Source organism: Triplophysa rosa, unplaced genomic scaffold, assembly GCF_024868665.1.
Source record: "Triplophysa rosa unplaced genomic scaffold, Trosa_1v2 scaffold376, whole genome shotgun sequence".
NCBI lineage: Eukaryota > Metazoa > Chordata > Actinopteri > Cypriniformes > Nemacheilidae > Triplophysa > Triplophysa rosa.
The window spans coordinates 97,392-102,942 of NW_026634380.1; positions in this window are offsets into that span (position 1 = coordinate 97,392).

A 5,551-nucleotide genomic window follows, 5' to 3' on the forward strand; every position below is an offset into this window, starting at 1 on the left:
ACGCCCAACACCTCCGCGAGGTTTTACAACCTCCGAGTGGAACCGGTGTCAGCCCGTGGCTTGCAGGGCAACAGGTGAGAGACGGCGACCGGTAGGGCGTACGCCTGCGAAAGCGCCTTCCCCCTTCCTTCTAGGTGGGTCAGTGCGCTATTTCCGCCTCCCTTCTTCCCCCCACTGGGTGAAGAATAGGCATTCCATCCATCACTAAGCACCTTCCTGGGGACCGGGCTGAGCAGAGCAGCCCTGCCCCCTTAGGCCAGGTAACAGTTGAGTTATCTACCACGTAGCTCTTACCGGACCTAGTGCTCCAGACGTGGTAACCCCCCCACTGGGTGGTTTCGTCTGATGTATTCTCATGAGTGGTTCCAGCCTCGGCAACCCATGACCTCCCTAGGTGGACTTCCACCTTGCGGTTAACTCCTTCAGTCCGCATATTTTTCCCATGAGTTCTCCCCTGATGGCGAGACCATGTTGGTGTCTCCACTAATCTCCTCCCCATGGCAGGAAGTGGTCTCTGCAGTGTTTTTCCCCCGGGGGGAATAACGCTTACCCAGTGGCCCTTATGGTGTCGGGCGGCTTCTCGCTGTTAGAGAAACAAGGCCTCTGCCTGTGATGGCCGGTGGTAGGGGGCTTCCCACCTTTCGTGTAAAAGCTCTGGGACCCCCCTACCTCTCCACTGGATGGTCACAAATTTCGCGATGGCGCTCACGTCTGACAAGCCTAGGCCAGTCAGCATCGCCTCGCTAGAGATTGTGACGCGGCGCAGCACTGTGGCGTTTTCCAGAGGAAGCCCATCTGTCGGTTCGACACAACATCGAGAGACCGACAGAAAGGGAACGTCTTGGAATACGTATGAAACCTCAGTTCCCTGATGGAGGGAACGAGACGTTGTGTCGAACCGACAGAATGGGGTTTGTCTTGAGAAGCTATCATCTTCTGAGTATTTAGAAAAGGCCAATGAAAATTGGCGAATGAAATTTGCATGCCGGGGGCTCCTCCCCGGATGTCCGGGTATAAGAGGGAAGCCGGCGTGCTCATTCATTCACCTTTGGTCTGAGGAGCCTAAAGCATCCTCCCCCGACCGCTGGGGTGGGCGGCCAGTGTTGTGGCATGAGGGACACAACGTCTCGTTCCCTCCATCAGGGAACCGAGGTTACATCCGTAACCAAGACGTTCCCTTTCTGTCGGTCTCTCGACGTTGTGTCGAACCGACAGAATGGGGTTCCTATGGAAAACGCCACAGCACTGAGCCGCGTCACAATCTCTGCGGAGCGACGTTGACTGGCCTGGGCGAGTCAGACGAACACGCTAGCGCGAAATTATGACCTTCCAGTGGAGAGGAAGGGGGACCCAGAGCTTTCCACAAAAAGTTGGGAAGCCCCCTAACGCCGGCCGTCACGGGCGGAGGCCTGATTCTCTAAATGGCGAGAAGCCGCCCGGCACCGTACGGGCCACTGGGTAAGCATTATTCCCCCCTGGGGGGGAAAAACGCTGCAGAGGCCACTACCTACCGTAGGGAGGAATTAGTGGAGACACCACATGGTCTCACCATCAGGGGAGAACTCATGGGAGGAATGTGCGGACTGCAGGAGTTAACCGCAAGGTGGGAGTCCACCTGGGGAGGTCATGGGTTGCCAAGGTGGGAACCATTCATGAGGATACATCAGACGGAACAGCCCACGGAGGGGGGGTTACCACGTCTGGAGCACTAGGTCCGGTTAGAGCTATGTGGGAGATAACTCAACTGTTCCCCGGCCTAAGGGGGCAGGGCTGCTCTGCCCAGCCTGCCCCGAGGAAGGTGCTAGTGATGGATAAAATGCCTGTTCTTTACCCAGTGGGGGAAAGAGGGGAGGTGTAATAGCCGCTGATCCCCCTAAGGAAGGGGGAAGGGCTTTCGCAGGCGTACACCCTACCAGCTGCCGGTCGCACACCTTGCCAAGATGCGGGCTGACACCGGTTCTGCACGTAGGTATTAGAACCTCACGGAGTTGTTGGGCGTAGCCCAACCCGCAGCTCTGCAGATGTCTGCCAGAGAGGCGCCCTGAGCCACCCACGAGGGGTGTGCCTCACCCCCAACGGGCAGGGACGAAAAGAGATCGGTATGCCCTAACGAGGGCATCCACGATCCAGTGCGCCAGCCTCTGTTTGGAGACAGCCCTCCTGCTGACCTCCGAAACAGACAAAGAGCTGCTCAGAGCTTCTGGGCTCTGCGTGCGGTCCAAGTAGAGGCGCCGTGCGCGTACTGGACACAGCACGGATAGGTTGGGTCTTCCTCCCCGGTGGGGAGCGCCTGCAGGTTCACCACCTGGTCTCTCGGGAGAGTGGTGGGAACCTTGGGCACGTAGCCGGGGCGGGGTCTCAAGATAACGTGAGAATCCCGGCCCCGAGTTCTAGGCAATCTGCGGACACGGAGAGTGCTTGTAGATCCCCTACCCTCTTGGAGGTGAGCGCAATGCGGAACACCGTCTTTATCAAGACTGAGAAAGAGCGGTAACCCCGAGAGGCTCGAAGGGGGCGGGGCCTCTTGAGGCCCGCCACCTAGGTCGCAAGAGGGTACGGAGCGCGGATAAGGTGGTCACCCTCTCGCGCCCCTTAGGAACCTAATGACCAGGTCGTGCTGTCCCAGAGGCTACCCAGCACTCGGGTCATGATGAGCGGCCGTAGCGGCTACATACATTCCCAGTGTGGAGGGGGAGAGGTTACTCCCCCGTCTCTCTTGAGGACGGGACAGCTCGTACCCGACCGAGCAACTCCGCGGGTCTTCTCACCGAGAAGAGCACCAGGACGAGAAGAGGCGCCACCTATGGGCGTATAGCCGCCCAGTGGCCGAAGCCCTAGCCTGAGTGACGTCCCAACCGGACCGGGGGTGGGTCACTCAGGATCTCCTCGTCCCGTCCAGACATGGAGACCAGGTTTTGCCTGGGATGCCGTAACGTGCCCCTTCCCCTGGGGAAGCTGTCCGCCAGGGGGAGCGGCCAGGGGGGAGTTGTTGTCAGAGCCTCAGCTCCGAGAACCAAGTCCTGGTTAGGCCGAAGGGGCGTAACTAGTACCACTTGATGCTCCTCTTCCCTGGCCTTGCACAGGCCCTGTGCAATGAGGCTCACTGGGGGGAAGCGTACTTCCGCTTGTCCCGCGGCCAGCTGTGCGCAAGGGCATCCGTGCCGAAGGTACCTCGGACAGGGAGTACCCAAGCGGACAATGGGAGGAGTTCGGGGAGGCAACAGGACCACCTGTGCCTGGCCAAACTGCCCCCAAATGAGCCGGCTGCGCGGGGAGGGAGTCGCCACTCTCCGCGAGGCGTCAACTGACGAGAGAGCGCATCGGCTGTCTGGTTCAGGACGCCTGGGATGTGTGTGGCTCGCAGGGAGCTGATCACCTGCTGACTCCAGAGGAGGAGGCGTCGGGCGAGTCATGTTAGCTGCTGTGAGTGAAGAATACGCCACAGCAGCTGTGCTGTCCGACCGGACCAGCACGTGCTTCCCTGCACGAGAGGAAGTTCCTCAATGCAAGTAGCACAACCCACAACTCTAGGCAGTTGAATGCCAACGCAGGCGGGGGCCCGTCCACCGCCCCGACACTGCTCGCCCGTTGCACACGGCACCCCTTAGGGTGTGTCGGCAGAAAAGCGTGTGACCAACGCCTGCTGCCGGTGTGCCACGCTCTCCAAGGAACTTGACTCTGCCGCCAGTGTTGGAGCGGTCTTATATGCATCGACCCGAGGGGGGGCCACCCCCGCCGAGGATGCCATGAATCCCAGGAGCCTCTTGTTACAGGGGGACCGCTGACTGTCTGATCTCAGGCAGTTCAACACTGACCGGGCGCGCTAGTCCTCGCGCACCCCCCTGGGGGTGAGCGGGGCCGCTCGTGAGGACAGAGTCGAGTTCCATACCGAGAAAGAGGATGCTCTGCACCGGGGAGAGCTTGCTCTTATCTCAGTTGACCTGTGGCCCCACCGATCTAGGTGCCGGAGCACCAGGTCCCTGTGTGTACACCACAGATCTCGAGAGTGTGCCCAAACTTGAGCCAGTCGTCGAGATAGTTAGTACCCGTACACTTCCTTCCCAACGGGGAAGGAGGGCGGCTTCCACGACCTTCGTAAAGACTCGTGGAGACAGGGACAGACTGAAGGGGAGGACCCTGTACTGAAATGCCCCTCCCTCGAGCGCGAACCGTCGGAACGGTCGATGTCGAGGGAGGATCGAGACATGAAGTACGCATCCTAGGTCGATTGCCATGAACCAGTCCTGACGCCTGATGGACGCCAGGATGCGCTTCTGCGTGACCATCCTGAAAGGCAGCTAGTGTAGGTGCCTGTTCAGAAAACGCAGATCTAAGATAGGGCGCAACCCTCCGCCTTTCTTAGGGACAATGAAGTACGGGCTGTAAAACCCGCTGAACACCTCGGCCGGTGGGACGGGTTCGATCGCTCCCTTCACCAGAAGGGAGGCGACCTCCACCCGAAGTACGGGGGCATCCCTGCCTCAGCTGAGGTAAAAAAGGGGGCCCTGGAACTTGGGCGGACGTGTAGCGAACTGATTCGCGTAGCCGAGACGGATCGTCTTCCTCAGCCCGCCTGACAGTCTGGGGGCTCCCAGAACTGTGACAGGGGGACCAGAGGTTGATCTGCTTCATCGCCCCCGCGGAGGGTGGTTCGATGGCTAGCAGTACGGATTCCTTGCCGGGGGAGGCCCCCCGGGGAGGAGATCGGCTCTGCCATATTTCCTGCCTGGCGACTGCGCAGCTCAACGCACTGTCTGACTGAGAGTGCTGAGGGCTGGTGTTTATACTCGACCTTGCGCTTTGCCATGACGCAACGTCGAGTTTGCCGTTCACCGTCGTGCAGAGGGTGAGAGCGGCTGAGGTAACCCAGAGAGAGAGGAAACTCTCCTTTTTGAGAGTACGTGGGCGCCAGCCCCCCAGAGGGGGCCGGCAGATGGAGGGACAGGGCAGGAAACATCCATATCCAACCTCCCAGCGCTGTGGCTGGGGTCAAGCCCAATGGTAGCCTCGATCCCCCTTAGGTGATCCCATGACAGCCGCTGCCCGCGGCTGCTGATGGGGCGATGGTCTCCTCTTCGCTGTCTCCTCCAGGTCACTGGAGGGCGTTGAAGAGGACCAGGGCTGCTGGGAAGCAGACAGTGCACGGGACTCGACGGCCGAGGCGGCCGAGTTGCGGCACGGAGGACTGCTTTTTACTGTCGAGAACCCTCCACAGTAACACCAACCAGCCCCCCCTTGCGAGACGGGCACGTCGAGAAAGCGGACCTTCTCAGCGTTACTCATCTGCGCAAGTATCGGCAGAGGAGTTTCTCATGGACCACAAGTGTGGACATCGTCCGACCCAGGGCCCCCGTGGTCACCTTGGTCGCCCGTAGAGCGAGGTCGGTGTCGGCGCGGAGTTCCTGCATATGCGCTGGGTCGGTCTTACCCTCGTGGAGCTCTCTCAACGCCCTGGCCTGGCAGGAGCCATAGCGTGGAGAGAGGAGGCAGCTTGGTCCGCCGCAATGTAAGCTCTCGACACCAGAGATGCCGAGACACCACATGCTTTGGA